The following is an 18,690-nucleotide window of genomic DNA, read 5'->3' as shown; positions in this document are numbered from 1 at the left end:
CTCAGCCTCCTGAGTAACTGGGATTACAGGTGCGCGGCACTCGGCTAATTTTTTGTATTTTAGTAGAGACAGGATATCACTGTGTTGCCCAGGCTGGTCTCGAACTGCTGAGCTCAGGCACTCTGCCCGCCTTGGCCTCCCAAAGTGCTGGGATTACAGTGTGAACTACAGCGCTAGGCCTTTTTGTTTTTAAGTTTATCTTTTCTGTAGGCAACAACCAAGTGGCAAAGTAAATACTTTTAACACTATTTACTAATAGGCTTACAGAAATCATTATCAACCTAAAGAAATAAAACCACTGTAAGAAAGCTTTGCTGGTAAAAGGGAAACAAAAATCGTGTCACTAGAAGTTGCATTTTTCTGTGGAAATATGATACCATCTATAAGAAAAGATTAAATCCTTTAAAAAAGAAAACAAACTAGCAGTTCAGCCCAGGCACGGTGGCTCACGCCTGTTCTCCCAGCACTTTGGGAGGCCCAGGCAGGTGGATCGCCTGGGGTCAGGAGTTTGAGACCAGTCTGGTCAACATGGCAAAACCCTGTCTCTACTAAAAAGACAAAAATTAGCTGGGTGTGGTGGCGCACGTCTGTAATCCCAGCTACTCGGGAGACTGAGTCAGGAGAATAGCTTGAACCCGGGAGGCGGAGGTTGCAGTGAGCCGAGATCGCACCACTGCACTCCAGCCCGGGCGACAGAGCGAGACTCCGTCTGAAAAATAAATAAATTTTAAAAAATAATAAACTAGCAGTTCTGAGAGCCCAGGAACCATTCATTTATTCACTCAACATTTACTATGTGCCTTTTCTTTGCCAGAGACTGTGGTGTTAATAAAGTGAATTAAACATGGTTCTAGACTTTGAAAGACCTACTGCTAGTAGAGGGAGGGAAATAAAAAGAAGTAGCTAACAACAACAAAACAACGTAATTTTAATAAAATGCTTTCATGGATGAATAGACAAGAGCTAACATTTATTGTCAGGCACTATATAAAGGGTGCCTGTATCAACAATCAAATTCAATAATCAAAGTCAGTGTTGATCATCAGATTTAACCCATATAATAGGGACATGTGGTAAGTGCTATTATTTTCCTTATCTTATAGATGAAGAAACTGAGCTCAGAGAAATTTACAGATGTGCCTGAGTTAGTAAGTAGTAGAGCTGGGTTCAAACCAGTGACCTCTAGCAGTTGAGGAAAAGTCCGTGAAAACATGACTCTCAGAAAACAATTAGTGCTTGAGTCCAGGAGTTGGAGGTCAGTCTGGGCAACATAGGAGACCCTGTCTCTACAAATAATTTAAAAAATTAGCCAGGTGTCATGGCCCACAACCATGGTTCCAGCTACTTAGGAGGCTGAGGTGGGAGGATCACCCGAGTCTGGGAGGTCGAGGCTGCAATGAGCTATAATTGTGCCATTGCACTCCGGCCTGGGCAACAGAGCAAGACCCTACCCTGTAAATTAGGTATTTCCTGGTATGAAGGCTGGAGGTGATGAGTGACGGTAGGGCAGTCCCGGAAAGAGAGAAGACAGTGCAAGGATTTGGGAGACAGGACCCCTGGGGCCTGTTAGGGACGCAGGGAGCAGTTGGTGGAGCACTGGGTGAGGGGTGGGGTGGAGAGGGGAGAGAAGACTGGAGAAGCAGCAGGGCCCAAAGCACAGGCCCCGTGTGTCCTATTGAGGAATGGCAGGTTTGTTCCATGAAAAGCACTTAAGCAGGAGAGTGACAGGATCAGATGGGCATTTCAGAAAAATTGTTCTGGCAGCAGTGCGGATTAGAGAAAAGGAGACAGGAAACTATTTGTCTCTCTGTCTCGGGAGACCAGGAAAGTAATCCTGCTCCTGAGAATTTAGCCTGGAGAAACTCTCAAACATCTGTTCAAAAACAGCAATGCTCCACTGTTTGTATTAGCAAAAAACCCTAAATGTTCTTCCACAGAGAATAAATAAATAAATTGTAGTATAGAGCCATAATAGAATACCATATGGTAGTTAACATGAATGAATTAGGGCAACATGTGGCAAAAAGAAGAAAAAACAAAATGGAGTGAAGGAAGCAGGCTGCAGAGCATACATGCAGTATGATGTTGTTTTAGTAAAGTTTAAAAACCTACAAAGCAGCACTTTGAATTGTTTATGAACATATAAATATCTAGAGAAAATATTAACATATGTGAGATTGATAATAGCAAATTCATGAGACTGCCTTGGGAAAGGGGGACTCAGGAACTAGGGGACGAGCTAGTCAAGGTGGGTTTCAATACCTATGTTTATATATAATATGTATTAATACATATGTAGTAAGTAGTGGAGCTGGATTCAAACCAGTGACCTTTGGTAGTTGAAATATACATTAAATACATAAATTTATATATATTTCTTTAAATAAATTGGCAAACATAACGTAGAGATGTTGATAAAACTAGAACACAATTGTTTATTATTCTCTATACTCAACTATATATTTGAAACAGATTGTGTCATTTTAAAAAAGTGAAGCTTAGACCCAAAAGCGAAAGCACAGAGAGAAAGAAAGAAAAGAAAGCAAGCACTCTGGAAGCAGTGCAGCCCAAGATAGGGAGCTGGGAGATAGACCCCGCGTTGTCCTCCAAGAAGTGGCGTGATCTGGGGCAGTGGCAGCAGGAAGGGGAGGTCGTGGGAAGCAGGTGGGCTGTCAGGTCATGGGAAGTGGGGGAGGCAGTGGAATCCAAATGACTCCCAGCATTTTGGCTGGTGTGGCTGAGTGGGTGGACAAGCCAATCATCAAGAAAGGGAATGCACGAGAAGTAACAGGTTTGGCTGGGCTGTGATGCACAAAGACCGGTTTCAGACTTGTTCAGTTTGACATTCTTCCAGGAAGAAACATCCAATATGCAATATGATTTTTAGGCTGGGGGTTCAAGGTCTGGGACAGAAATAGAAATTTGTCATCGCCAGCATTTGGGGAAAACCATGATAATTATGAGATTATAAGTCTTAATTTAACAAAAATGCACATATATACTATGCACAACAATTAAAATGTTTTGTTTTGCTTGTTTTTGTTTTTTAAAGAGACAGGGTCTCGCTCTGTTGTCCAGGCTGGAGTGCAGTGGTGCTGTCATAGCTTGCTGCAGCTTTGGACTCCTGGGCTCAAGTGATCCTCTCACCTCAGCCTCCTGAGTGGCTGGGACTACAGGCACAAACTACCATGCCTGGCTAATTTTTAAATTTTTTGTAGAGATGGAGTCTTGCTATGTTGTCCAGGCTGGTTGAACTTCTGGCCTCAAGTGACCTTCCTGCCTTGGCCTCCCAAGTGCTGGAATTATGGGGGTGAACCACAGCACCTGGCTAAAATATGTTTTAATGGAAGATGAGCTCAGGTCCGAGAAGTATCATATGTAAGTAAAATACTAATCCTGACTTTTACACATTGTATTAGAAATTTTTAAAGTAGTAACCTGCCCCATTGCCTATGATGTGGAGTATTATGTGGTCTGAAGGAACTTAATGATCCACCAGCAAAAAAACATTGCCAACTCACCAATGGGAAACCAACCTGATATTGGCAACCCAGCTAATGCTCAGAATCACCTGGGAAATCTACAAAAGCAATGCAGAATTCAGGCTGACTGAACCAGCATCCTGGGGGCAGGGCCTAGGAATCAGAATTTTGAAAAGCTCCATGATCAGTCTGGTCATTGGTTGGGTGTAGGAGATGCAGCAACAGTTCCTGGACAGCAGTTGCCATCTGCCTTGGTGGGGCCTGTCTGCCTCTGTGTGATGCTCCACTGGGACCTTGGAAAAGTCATTTCAACTCTTTGTTTCTTGGTTTCTTCATCCATAAATGGAAATAAAAATAGTACCTACTGTTGGGTTAGTTGTAAGGTTTAAATGACTTAATTTATGTCAACTACTTATATTAGGGTTGGCACAATAGTATAAACATGCCATAAAAGATAGTTACTATTTTTGATTAACATATATGCCACAAGTGTACTGGCACACCATTTCTACTACTATTTTTTGTTAATAAAAATATTCTAATAATATTTTTTAAAAGAATAATATTCTATACTTGAGCCTTTTGTGCTAAGATTGTCACTTCTCCTATCTTGTAAGCCTCCAGAGGTTTTTGCCTTGCCTGTTCTATTTCTCTGGCACAGGACATTTATCCTGGAGCTATTGGAAACATAGAGGCATATTTTATGTACCAACTAGCCTGAGCGAGTTTTGGCATTCAACAGTAGGTGGATTCTTATTCAAATGGTTTATTACTCTCCAAGTGCCTCAGTAGACCTGATGATATTCAGAGTTTCTGGCAGCTTCAGAGGCAGTATTTCATTGGTTAAGAAAATTGCTTCTAAGCAAATCTGGTTTGTTGAACTTCAGGCCCATGCATGCCCTAAAGATCTAGTTATATGGACTTAAACTGAGTTAGAAATATTGTATTCCACCCAGATTTTTGAAGGGAAGATTCCCCATATTATTTTGGTACACATAGAGTATTAATCCAAAAAGATGCATAAAGATGAAAAATAACACATGTACGTTATAGACATACTCTTAACCAATCTTACTAATCACCTCACGGTAACCATGCATCTTGTATATATTTTGTGAATACCATGATGACTCATCTTGACAGAATTCCTTCCTTTGAGCTGGAGGTGCAAGGTTAAAAAAAAAGAATTTTCCTCTACAGTGAAAGTTACTCAGTAGTTTTAACTTCATGAGAAGCTAATAATTATAAGATTTTTACCTATTAAGTGGCTAATTAATTCTAAACAATTACTAAAGCACATTTGGAGAGCTAAGAGAAAATATAGTCAAGTGAGAGAGGGAATGAAATGATGCAACATTAAAATTTCAACACAGAATAAAAATGCTCAACCTTACTAGTCATTAGGGGAATGCAAAGTAAAACCAAACCACAGGGAAATACCACTACATCCTTACTAGAATGACTACAATCAGAAAAACTGACAGTCAACTGTTGACAAGGTTGTGGAGGAACTGGACCTCTCAAATACTGCTGGTGAAAATGCAAAACGGTACAACCACTTTGGAAATCAGTCTGACAGTTTCTTATAAAGTTGAACTATGCTACTATTTATCCCAGCAGTCTCACTCTCAGGTATTTACCCAAGAGAGATGAAAACTTAAAACAAAAACCTTTATGCAAATACTTGTAGCAGCTTTATTCATAAATTATCCCAACCCGGAAACAACCCAAATGTCCTTCAATGGATGAATGAATAAATAATCTCTGGCATATTCACGTGGAAGGCTGAATAATGACCCCTCAGATAATATCATATCCTGATACCTGGAACCTGTGAATGTAACCTTATATGGCAAAGAAAAAGAAAAAAAAAGGACTGCAAATGTGATTAAGATAAGGATCCTGGCATGGGGAGATTTCATGTATCTTTATAAATGGAAGTTAAGGGGAAATTTGACTCTAGACAGACGGAAGAGGAGGCACTATGACCAGAGAGGCAAAGATTGGAGTGATGTGGCCATAAGCCAAGGAATGCTGGCAGCCATCAGTAGCTGGCCAGGAACAGATTAGCCCCTAAAATTTCCAGAGGCCCTGCCAACACCTTGATTTTAGTCCAGTAATACTGATTTTGGACTTCTGTCCTCCAGAACTGTGAGAGAATAAATTTCTGTTGCTTTAAGCTATCAATGTGGTAATTTCTTATAGCAGCCATAAGAAACTAATGCCCCACACAATGGAATACTATTCAGTGATAAAAAAGGAACCAATTATTGATATATGCAACAACATGAATGAATCTGATGCATTATGCTTAGTGAAAGAAACACACTCAAAAGGCTATACATTGTATGATTTCATTTCTATAACATCCTTGTAAAGGCAAAACTACAGGCATCAAGAACAGATCCGTGGTTACTGGAGTTAAGGTTGATTATGAAGGAGCAGTTAAAGAAGATTTTTTGGATGACAGAACTGTTTTTGTTTTGTTTTGTTTTTTTAAGACAGAGTCTCGCTCTGTCACCTAGGCTGGAGTGCTGTGGCACAGTCTCGGCTCACTGCAAACTCTACTTCCTGGATTCAAGTGATTCTTCTGCCTCAGCCTCCCAAGTAGCTGGGATTACAGGTGCCTGCCACCATACCTGGATATTTTTTGTATTTTTAGTACAGAGAGTGTTTCTCCATGTTGGCCAGGCTGGTCTCAAACTTATGACCTCTGGTGATCCACCTGCCTTCAGGTGCGCCACCGCGCTTGGCCAACAGAACTGTTTTGAATGTTGATTGTGATGGTGGTTTATACACTCTATGTACTTGTCAAAACTCATAAAACTGTACAGCAGAAAGAGTAAATATTACTGTATGTATACTTTAAAATAAAATTTAAAAAACAGCTCAAGCTTTAGCAGCCAGGAAAAATGTTGAAGTGTTAAACTTCAAAGATCATGTAACACAGGTTCCTGCCCTAAGAGGCACTGGTTTTCAGCTCAGACCTCAATCAGAAAATTTCTCTTTCTACCAAAGGAGAAATTAACCCTTTCTTTGGTGGCTGACAAATATATGCAACACAAAAGAGTGGAACTGAGAGCATCTCTTTATAGACCACTGGAGAGAGAATACAAAGAGTTCATATGAGAGAGAGGAGAAAGCTCCTGGGCCATGAGAAGAGAGAGAAGCCTCATTTCCAGGGCACTTGGTAACAGGAGTCTGCATTTGTAGGGTGTACTGAAAGGAGCAAACTTCTTTAAGAACTGTCCTTAAGGTGAATTTTATTTATTTATTTATTTTTGAGATGGAGTCTCGCTCTGTCGCCAGGCTGGCGTGCAGTGGCGCATTCTCGGCTCACTGCAACCTCTGCTTCCCGGGTTCAAGCAATTCTCCTGCCTCAGCCACCTGAGTAGCTGGGACTACAGGCACGTGCCACCATGCCCAGCTAATTTTTGTGTTTTTAGTAGAAATGGGGTTTCACCATGTTGGCCAGGATGGTCTCGATCTCTTGACTTCGTGATCCGCCCACCTCAGCCTCCCAAAGTGCTGAGATTACACGTGTGAGTCATTGCACCAGGCAAGGTGAATTTTAAACAACCAAAGACTGATAATTTCTGCTAAAGGTCAAGGGATGCAAGAAAGTGACATCCTATTGCATGCAGACCTGAGTGAGACAAGAGAGGAAAGGCATAGCAGAGTTTGGACAGTACAAAATGTAATGCGGACCAGAGTAGAGCCTATCCTCAGTCACATCAACCTCACTAAAGGTTTTTTCACTGAGAGGGGAATGAGTGTTTCTGGCAGAACTCCTCCTTGCAACATTGGTCATCTATAGTATTCATTATGCTTGAGTGTAGTGTTCTCATTCCATGTACTAGTTCTGTTATTGTCAACAGTTCTTTTGTTGCTTTCACAAAATTCAATGTTGAAGTAACCATTTTAGGCATTGTTGCCATGCAGGCTTGTTAATGAGAAGCAAATTAAATGTTGGAGGATGATTACCAAAAATAATCGTTTGAGTTTTGAAATACTGTAAATACCATCTCTGAAACTTGTGTGGTCCAAAAACTTAAGCAGTACAAAATGTAGTCTTGTTATTTTGGGGTTAATAAAACTATTTAGGGTACAACGTTACAACAAGGTAGAGTTGTTCATTGATTGCCCTGGATAATTTTAGGAGTTTGACTCTGCTATCCAATCTATCCTGGTCCCTGCTAGAGTTTGATATCATATGGCAGCAGTTTATTGACATAAATATTTCTGGGGACAACTCTGGGTCCTGTGGCTGGCTGAGTCTTCTGGGACAGCAACAATGATTCCAGGAATCTCTGGGTTAGTTGGCTTTCATCTTGATGGCTTAATCCAGAGAAACTGGGCCAAGAATACACTGTGGACTCAGCGACTCACTTCACACTCTGCACTTCTTGAGATTGGAATTGTATGCATTTTCCCTCCCTGGCCTAGGCCTCATTTTCATATTCCCCTGCAGAAAATAATAATTTTCACTGACCTTTGTTTGAGAGTCAGGGGTGGGCAGATAATGGAAGCCAATTGACAACTGCGTTATATTTGAATTAATATAATTGCAGGGTATGTTACCACTGTGGGTTTTGTTTGTTTGTTTTTATAGTAATTGGGATTAATTCATTATCTTTGACAAGTTGAAACCGGACCAATTATCTGTTAGGCCAGTCCAAGTTTGAGAAGAAAAAACATGTTGTCATCTTAGAATGTAGTGATTCTGAGCTTGCTTGTCCTCAGATCTATTCCTCACTCTTCTCCTGCTCTGCAGGCCTGTTTCTCAGCCCCTTGTACCAGCTGAAATCGAGCTGAGTTTGACTAATGGGAGGCTGTTATAGCCAGCATAATGGTTCCTCAAAGATGTCCATACATTGCCTGGCAAAAGGGACTTTGTAGATGTGATTAAGGTTATGAGATGGGAAGACTATTGTGAATTAGCCGTGTGGACTCACTCTAATCACATGAGCCCTTAAAAGAGGAGTTCTCTGGCCGGGAGCAGGAGAGATAAGGCAGAGGGGACGTCCGGGAAATTGGAAGCATGAGAAAGACTTGATCTGCCATTGCTGGCTCTGAAGATGAAGGGAGGCATGAACCAAGGAATGTGGGCAGCCTCTAGAGGTTGAAAGTCACTCCTATTTGGCACCACACAAAGGAAACTGGGACCACAGTCTTACATTATCATGGAGCTGAATTTGCCAACAACCTGAACGGGCTTGGAAGCAGATTTATACCTAGAGCCTTCAGAAAGGAATGCAGCCCTGCCAACATCTTGATTTTGACCTTGTGAGACTCTAAATAGGGGACCCAGGTGAACCACACTGTACTGGGACTTCTGCTGTACATTTGTGACCCCCTGGGGTTGTGGTAATACTGGTTTTTCCTGTTGTCCCTCCAACCCAAGGGTCCTAAGAGCTTCTTGCTGTTGTTCTGCCCATCTGGGGTACCATCCGTTCTCAGGTAGTCTTCTCAGGTAGTCTCAGATGCTGAGATCCAGTCTCAGCATCTTTTATCTCCTGTGTTATCAATTCAGTGTAGTAAATTCCCTCTGCTTTAACTATTCTGAGTAGTTTTGATGTCCTAATTTGACCCTGTGTGGCAATTATAGGATAATAGATATCTTGAAGTTTTTGGTGGTGTTGGAAGGGGGATGCAATCATTCATTCACTCAATAAACATTTATTGACAGTCTATACTACATATCAGCAGTGAACAGGGAAGATGATCCTTGACGTCAATGAACTTTAGTTTTTAGTCAGGTAGGCAGAACTCTAATCAGGAATTGAAATAAAGCATTAGTATTGTGGTAAGGGAAGAACAGAGGCCTATGAGAACATAAAGCAGGGAGTTCTTAAACTGATTTATGGTCTAGGGAAGGACTCAATAAAGAGGAAATATTTAATGAGACTTGAAGATTGAGTAGGCTTATCCAGATCTTCCAAAAGTATAATTAATAAGGTGGGAAAGTGGGGTTGATAGAGATTAAAACAATCGTGTTTTCTCCTGCTAGAACTTCAAATTGTTTTATTAAAAACAGTTTTGCTCAGTCCTGACTCAGTTGATAATATCAAGGTATTGGTTTTGAATAAACACTATGAGTCAGCAGGGTTACATTAAACTCACAAGCTTAGTCAGTGTCTGATTCTTGTCTGTGCAGAAGGAATGATCAATAATGCGAAGGAAAGGTTAATACCATTTTCAAATATTCTAAAGTTACGTTGGATTGTCTAACCCAGCAGTCATTCTCAATACTTTTCTTGCCTGCCCACCACGTTTCCATTCAGAGCCTTCTTTCCCTAGCCTCTTGTAGCTAGGAGCATCCCTGAAACATAGGTCTGGTCAACCAGACTGAAGCAGGATTTGTTAAGGATTTTCTGTCTTCCTAGTGAAAAGGACAGACAGGGCTTATGCTGCTTTTCCTCTCTTCTTACCTTGAATTGAGATATAATATCTGAAATCACAACAGCTATTTTGTGGTCATGAGGCAACAAATGCAAATTTAAAAGCCATTATGATAAAGCATGGTCTATAGTAGAATAGTATTTCCCAAATCCTGTTTGCTCCTTATATGGAATCTAGCCTCAGAAGCCTTAGACTTGAGCTTTACTGAGGAAGAAACTGCATATGTTAAGCAGGAAAAACAAAGCAAAAATGAACCTTTTTCTTTACTATATAAGTAATACATGTCAATTTTAGATAAATTACATATAATACATGAATTTTTAAAAAACCTAGATAGGACTTCTGGTTTCCCACCTGGCATGTAAGAAGCTCAGAAGTTACCACTCTGGCCTTTCAATAAGTAAAAAGCTGAACAAACTGAAAAATCGAGCACTCTTCTTAGATCTGTCAGAGACTGAGATCACAGGGCAAACTGCTGCCTCAAAGACTGGAGAGACAGACAGGCAAGAGCAGAATCACAACTTACTGGAGCAGAAACCTCTGCGGAACCAGTGGCAGGATAACTGAACTGTAATTGATGAATTAATAGAGGCTCAGTGTGGGCAGCTCTGAGAGTTAAAAATTCCAGGGAGACCCAGTCGAGTTGGGGATGGGGGCACATTTTTGTGAGTTTTACTTCTGGGAAGTCTACCAGGTCCTCACAATAAATATTGGATAATATTATGGGATAATAAAGAAACAGAAACAATATTTGAAGCAATAATGACTGAGAATTTCCCCCAAATTAATACCAAACCACAGATCCAGGAAGCTCAAAATCAAGCAAGATGAATGCCAAAAACATTGCAACTAGACATATCATATTAGATCATAAATATTGTGCTTCTGGCAGCGGGAGGGGAAAAAGGAACCATTTTGAAACACACCAGAGTGTTTGCTCCTTCCTAACAAGGCCTTCCTCAGGAGAAACTATTTTACCAGAGCCCAACTTGCCGGGGCTTTATCATGCCCTCACCTACCTGGGGGAAGTGAAAGACCCAACTCCAGCCTCCTCTAACTATCTTGGCTCACCTAAGAGGAAAAACACCTGAAAAGCACGCGTGAAGTTCACAGTGCAGGGGCACAGGTTCAACAAAAGACTGAGACTAGGCTGGGTGCAGTGGCTCACACTGTAATCCTAGCACTTTGGGAGGCTCAGCGGGCAGATCATCAGAGGTCAGGAGTTTGAGACTAGCCTGGCCGACATGGTGAAACCCTGTCTCTACTAAAAATACAAAAATGAGCCAGGCATGGTAGTGCGTACCTGTGGTTCTAGCCACTGGGGAGTTTGAGATGGGAGGATTGCCTGGGCCTGGAAGGATGAGACTACAGTGAGCCATGACTGCACCACTGTACTCCAGTCTGGGTGACAGAGCAAGACTCTGTCTCAAAAAAAAAAAAAAGAAAGAAAGAAAGAAAGAAAGAGAAGGAAAGAGAGAGAGAGAGAAAGAAAACAATAAAAACTGAGACCTAACTGCAGGGCTATAGAACACTTCCTCTCCCCTGACACCTTACCACTGCATTACTAAAATGCTATTTATTTTACTTTTTTTTTTTTTTTTGACCCAGTACACCATGTTCACCTTTAACAAAAGCTTAAAAGGCAAAAAACGCTGTTTGAAGAGACTGAATGAGCATCAGAACCAGACTCAGATATGGCAGGAATGTTGGAATTATCTGATTTGGAATTTAAAAAACTATAATTGCTCTCTCCTCCTGCCACCCAAGATGCTGAAAAGAAGGCCAAGGGCAAAAAGGTGGCTCTGGCCCCCTCTGTCGTAAAGAAGCAGGAGGCCAAGAAAGTGGTGAATCCCCTGTTTGAGAAAAAGCCTAAGAATTTTGGCATTGGTCAGGACATCCAGCCTGAAAGGGACCTCACCCGTTTTGTGAAATGGCCCCGCTATATGAGGGCAGAGAGCCATTCCCTATAAGTGGCTGAAAGTGCCTCTTGCGATTAACCAGTTCTCCCAGGCCCTGGAACGCCAAACAGCTACTCAGCTGTTTAAGTTGGCCCAGAGACAAAGCAAGAGAAGCAGCAGAGGCTGTTGACCCTGGCTGAGAAGAAAGCTCCGGGCAAACTGGGCATCCTCACTAAGAGACCACCTGTCCTTTGAGCAGGAATTAACATCGTCACCACCTTGGTGGAGAACAAGAAGGCTCGGCCCGTGGTGATTGCACGGGATGTGGAGCCCATCAAGCTACTTGTCTTCCTGCCTGCCCTGTGTCATAAAATGGAGGTCCCTTACTGCATTATCCAAAGGAAGGCAAGGCTGGGATGTCTAGTCCACAGGAAGACCTACACCAATGTTGCTTTCACACAGATTAACTCGGAAAACAAAGGGGCTTTGGCTAAGCTGGTGGAAGCTATCAGGACCAATTACAATGACAGATCTGGTGAGATCCACTGTCAATGGGGAGGCAAGGCCCTGGGTCCCAAGTCTGTGGCTCACATTGCCCATATGGAAAAGGCAAAGGCTAAAGAACTTGCCACCAAAGTGAGTTAAATGTACACTGTTGAGTTTTCTGTACATAAAAATAATTAAAATAATACAAATTCCCCCAAGAAAACCTATAATCGATAAGCTAAGGGTTTCAATGATAAAAGCAGACAACATGGAATAGACAACATAAACAGAGAGATGGATATTCTAAAAAAAGAATGCTAGAGATACGAAAAGACTGTCACAGAAATGAAGTATGCCTTTGATGGGCTTATTAGAGATTGGATATGACTAAGGAAAGAATCTCTGAGCTTGAGGATATTGCAATAGAAACTTGTAAAACTGAAAAGCAGAGAGAAAAAAGACTGAAAAATCAGAACACAATATTCAAAACTGTGGGACTACTACAAAAAGCATAGCATATACATAATGGGAATATCAGAAGGATAAAAAAGGAACAGAAGCAATATTTGAAGCAATGAAGACTGAGAATTTCCCCAAATTAATGTCAGACACCAAAGCACAGATCCAGGAAGCTCAGAGAACATCAAGCAGGATAAATGCCAAAGAAAAAATTACAACTAGACATATTATATTCAAATTTCAGATGAAGACAAAGAAAAATTTGAAAAGAGCCGGAGAAACAATAATCTGCCTTTCGAGGAACAATGATAAGGATTACATGTGACCTCTCCACAGTAACCATGCAAACTAGAAGAGAATGGAGTGAAATATTTAAAAGTACTAAGAGGAAAAAAAAAATTCACCAACCAGCTGGGCGTGGTGGCTCATGCCTATAATCCCAGTACTTTGGGAGGCTGAGGCTGGTGGATCACCTCAGGTCAGGAGTGCGAGACCAGCCTGGCCAACATGGTGAAACCCTGTCTCTACTAAAAATAAAAAAATTAGCTGGGCATGGTGGTGCATGCCTGTAATCCCAGCTATTCGGGAGGCTGAGGCAGGAGAATCGCTTGAACCTGGGAGGCAGAGGTTGCAGTGAGAGATCATGCCACTGAACTCCAGCCTGGCCCACAGAGCAAGACTTTGTCTCAAAGAAAAGAAAAGAACCAACTTACATAATGATAAAAGGGTCAGTATTCCAAGAAGACATAATAATCCTTAATATGTATGCACCTAACAATAGGACATCAAAATACATAAAGTGAAAACTGATAGAATTGCAAGGAGAGATAGATGAACCCACCATTACAGTTGGAGATTTTAACACCCTTGTATCAGAAATGGACAAATACAGCAGACAGAAAATCAGTAAGTACATAGTTGAACTCAACAGCACCATTCATCAACTGGATATAGTTGGTATCTGTAGATTACTTCATCCAATAACAGGAAGTTATAGATTCTTCTCAAGCTTCCATGGAACATTCACCAAGACAGACCCATTTAATTTTTAACAAACTAAAAACAATAAAAATCATACAATATCTCCTCTCAGACCACAAGGAAATTAAACTTAGAAATCAATAACAGAAAGATAGCTGGAAAAATCCCCAAATACTTGGAGATTTAACAATTCTTTTTTTTTTTTTTTTTTTTTTTTTCGGAGTCTCGCTCTGTCGCCCAGGCTGGAGTGCAGTGGCCAGATCTCAGCTCACTGCAAGCTCCACCTCCTGGGTTTACGCCATTCTCCTGCCTCAGCCTCCCGAGTAGCTGGGACTACAAGCTCCCGCCACCTCGCCCGGCTAAGTTTTTGTATTTTTTAGTAGAGGCGGGGTTTCACCGTGTCCCAGGATGGTCTCGATCTTCTGACCTCGTGATCCGCCCGCCTCGGCCTCCCAAAGTGCTGGGATTACAGGCTTGAGCCACCGCGCCCGGCCTGAGATTTAACAATTCTAAATAACACACAAGTCAAAAAAGGAATCTCAGGAAAAATTAAAAAATCTTTTGAACTAAATGAAAGGAAAATACAACTTATCAAAATTTGTGGGATGCAGTGAAAGTAGTGCTTAGAAGGAAACTTATAGCATTAAATAAATATATTAGAAAAGAAGAAAAATCTACAGTCAATCATCTAAACTTCCACCTAAGGAAACTAGAAAAAGAAGAACAAATTAAATTCAAAGTAAACAGAGGAAAAGAAATAATAAACATTTGAGCAGTCATCATTGAAATGGAAAACAGGAAGTCAATAGAGAAAGTCAATAAAATCAAAAGCTAGTTTTTTGTAAAGATCAACAAAAGTAATAAGCCTCTAGCCAGACTAAGAAAAATAGAGAGAGAACACAAATGACTAATATCAGAAATGAAAGAGTACATGACTGAAAGTCCCATATATACTATTAATACATGGATGATAAAGGAATATTATGAACAGTTCTATATCCAGAAATTTGATAACCTAGATAAAAAGGGACCAATTTCTTGAAAGACACTATCTGCCAAAACTCACGCAAGAAGAAATAGATGATCTGAATAGGCTTGTGTCTACTACATAAATTGAATCAATAATTAATAACCTTCCAAAACAGAAAGCCCAGATGGGTTCACTGGTAACTTTACCAAACATTTAAGGAAGAAATTACATTAATTATTTACAATCTCTTCTAGAAATAGAAGCAGAAGTAGTACTTTACTCATTCTGTGAGGCCATACTTATCTTACTACCAAAATCAGACAAAGGCATTACAAGAAAACTACAGATATATCTCTCATGAACATAGATACGAAAATCCTCAACAAAATATTAACAAATTGACAACACCAGGTGGCAAGGTGGTTTGGATCCAGGCTATGAGGTGCTGGGAGCCTCAGTAGAACTTGCTGCCTCTGTTTCTTTAGTGAAAGAGGAACCAATACAGAAGGGTGGAAAATGGCAGAGCTGCAGATGTTACTAGAGGAGGAGATCCTGCCTCACAAGAGGGCACTGATAGAGTTACCAGAACCTGACCCAGGTGGCAAACTACTGTGAAGACAAGAGAAAAGCTTTAGAAGAGACCAAAGCCTACATAACAAGATCTCTAGTTAGTGTCACTTATCAAAAAACTGCAGTGTCTAACAATGTACTCCAGTTGCTGAACATCCAAGACTTTCAACTTTGAAGAATGGAGTCTTTCATCAATCATATCTCACAGACTGTGGATATTAATAAAGAGAAAGTGGCTCAAAGAGAGTTTGGTATTTGGACAACACATAAAATTACATCAAGAATTCACAAAGTAATAGCGCCTGCAAATATGGAGCGTCTTATAAGGTATGTTCGGATACACATTGCCTACACAGTTCTGAATGATGTGAGCCATGGTGTCAAGCATGTCAATAACCAGCCTGCAAGAATTGGCACACTGCTGGCCAGGCACGGTGGCTCACGCCTGGAATCCCAGCACTTTGGGAGGCCGAGGCGGGTGGATCACCTGAGGTCAGGAGTTTGCGACCAGCCTAGCCAACATGGTGAAACCCTGTCTCTACTAAAAACACAAAAAATTAGCCAGGCGTGGTGGCGGGTGCCTATAATACCAGCTACACAGGAGGCTGAGGCAGGAGAACTGCTTGAACCTGTGAGGTGAAGGTTATAGTGAGCTGAGATCGTGCCACTGCACTCCAGCCTGGGTGACAGAGCAAGACTCTGTCAAAAATAAATAAATAAATAAAATAATTGGCACACTGCCAAGAACAAATCCTTCTATCCAAAACCACCAAGTCCTCCCATATGAGGCCAGGAATTACTGGGACAGAATACTCTTTATAAAACCCTGGAACCCATTAAACCCCCAACTGTTTCTAATGACTATATATATGATGCATCCTGCTAGGTTTGGAAGTCATCATAATCCAGGCAGGTCAGCTTCATTAAATCAGAAATCAAGGCACACAATGAAAGTAGTGGAGGAAGGCAAGTCAAGAAAACAGAGGAAGCAGTAGTGTTAGTATTCACATTGCTATACCTACACCTTCACTCCCTATTATTGGATAGTTTAACTCCTCCACCACCGACACCACCAGATAATGTTCTCATGTTTGATGACTTTCCACCTCCACCACCACCCACTCCAGTGGATTATGAAGATGAGGAGGCTGCAGTAGTTCAGTATAATGTTTCATATGCAGATAAGGATATTGCTTGGTCCTCCAATAATTATATTGAGAACATCATTGCAGTGTATGATTATACAAAAGACAAGGGTGATGAGCTGTCATTTCTGGAGGATGCAGTCATTTATGTTATAAAGAATGGTGATGGCTTATATGAAGGAGTCTTCAATCAGGTGACTGGTCTGTTCCCTAGGAGCTATGTTGAATCAATCATTCACTATGCTGATTAACTTTTTTTTTTTTTTTTTGGCTTTTAAAGTAGATTCTTATTATTACTCAGTCATATTGTGGGACGGTTGTGGTTAACAGAATCATCTTAGTAGGTTTTAAAATGTGCCCATATTTTCAGGACGTGCTGTTTTATTGATATAATTGAATGTCTACCCATAAGCATAAATCTTTGAAGCAGTTTGTGTATTGCTAAACAGCAATTTATACAAGAGGCTGTCCATAACTGATGATGCTTACGTACTTACTCACACATTTTTAACTTTATGACCAGCCTAAATGTTCTGGGGAAGTAGGGTGTAATATTTAACAAATCATGATTCGGATTGTACATGTTTAGGGCAGCTTGGTTACTAATGAATGCTATGTCAGACTACTTAAATGCTAAAGTCAGAAAACTTAGATGCTAGTGCTCATCATTCTTTTTGTTTAGATTCTCTGATTTTAAAAAATACTGTTTGTTTAAAGCATGCATAAAAAAATATATTTTGGAATATACTTAAAAGTTCCAAGATGCTTCCAGTTTGTGTAATATTTCCCTGGAGAACTCATACTTAGGTGTCTTAAAATGAATTGAATCACCAAGGTCTCCATGTGAAACAAAAGAAGTAAATGGAGGGTTATCTGTAGTACTGTAATTTGTACCTAAGTTTTTTAAGGAGTGGGATTTACATATAATTTTTTTTCCACTCATGAGTACATAAGTGAACCAAAGGTTTTTGTTTTTCTTTCACTGATTTTCTTTAAAAAAATAAAAGATAGTGACTTATTGTAGAAATACAGTTCTGTTTTCTCAATATATTGACTTGGAAAAAATTGTTGCCTTATCTCAATTTGTCCCAACAACAATGTGATGAATTTTTATAGATTCAGAATCTGAGATGACTATTTACAAGTTCATCCACTGAATTCCTTTTCTAGACAAATTTTTTTTTTTTTTTTTTTTTTTTTGAGGTGGAGTCTCACTCTGTCACCAGGCTGGAGTGCAGTGGCAAGATCTTGGCTCACTGCAACCTCTGCCTCCTGGGTTCAAGTGTTTCTCCTGCTCCAGCCTCCTGAGTAGCTGGGACTACAGGCGTGCGCCACCACGCCCAGCTAATTTTTGTATTTTTAGTAGAGACAGGGTTTCACCATGTTGGCCAGGAGGGTCTTGATCTCCTGACCTCGTGAGCTGCCCACCTCAGCCTCCCAAAGTGCTGGGATTACAGGTGCAAGCCACCACACTTGGCCTTAAATAAACTTTTAGGGCTTAGAAAATGTGCCAAAGTGTGCACATTCACTTTGTAGGTAAAATTCTTGAAGATTGCCGTATCATTCCTTCAGTTTTACGGTGGACTATGGTATACCAATTCAACGAAAGGCAATTATAAGGATCTTTTACATATTGTAAAACTGGATGCAAATGATTTGTGAATAGGCACTATTTATTCCATTTCCTGATGCTAACAACGTTAAGGTTTTAAAATAAAATAATTGGGAAAGAAGGTGAATCAGGTATTATTCAGTGAACAGAGATATACCTAACCAACAGATTTGTATTGTCTTTTGACATAATTGAAAGGTAACACATGTATTTGTGTGTCTCCTCTTAATTTAAGGCAGGGCTAAAGAAGTGTTTTCTCTTGTTATCGTGTATGTAATTCTATATTGCTTAGGATATTAAAGTAGAACATTCAAGTGTGAGTTTCCATGTATTGAGGATTTGTTTGGATTTCAAATTACGGTTGCATACTGGATGTTACAGACTTATAACAGCGTAATGAATGGTAAGACTAGCAAAAAACATTTATTTTTGAAAATTAAAGCCCATTATTGCTACCAAATCAATATGATTATTTTATTGGCGTTTTGCCTTTTCACTTTTAAACAAAGTATCATTAGTGATCAGCTAGCTATCTTCTGCTTTTCATTTTTCAAGTGGATTGCATAGCACTTCACTTGGCGTATATACCTTAAATTGTTTATATTTCCTTTCAGTTTGGGACACTTAGATTATTTCCAATGTTATGTTATTATAAACAGTGCCTCAATGAACATCTTTATGCCAG

General features: G+C 40.4%; 2 pseudogenes; both read left to right on the top strand.

The window, feature by feature from the left end:
* The first annotated feature begins 3,350 nt into the window (after window positions 1–3,350).
* On the top strand, window positions 3,351–12,427 carry LOC105553638 (annotated as a pseudogene).
* A 2,658-nt stretch (window positions 12,428–15,085) lies between these two features.
* Window positions 15,086–16,644, top strand: LOC105553637 (annotated as a pseudogene).
* Window positions 16,645–18,690: the final 2,046 nt, after the last annotated feature.

This window comes from Mandrillus leucophaeus, unplaced genomic scaffold (assembly GCF_000951045.1).
Source record: "Mandrillus leucophaeus isolate KB7577 unplaced genomic scaffold, Mleu.le_1.0 Scaffold60, whole genome shotgun sequence".
NCBI lineage: Eukaryota > Metazoa > Chordata > Mammalia > Primates > Cercopithecidae > Mandrillus > Mandrillus leucophaeus.
This window is presented reverse-complemented; position numbering and strand designations above follow the sequence as displayed.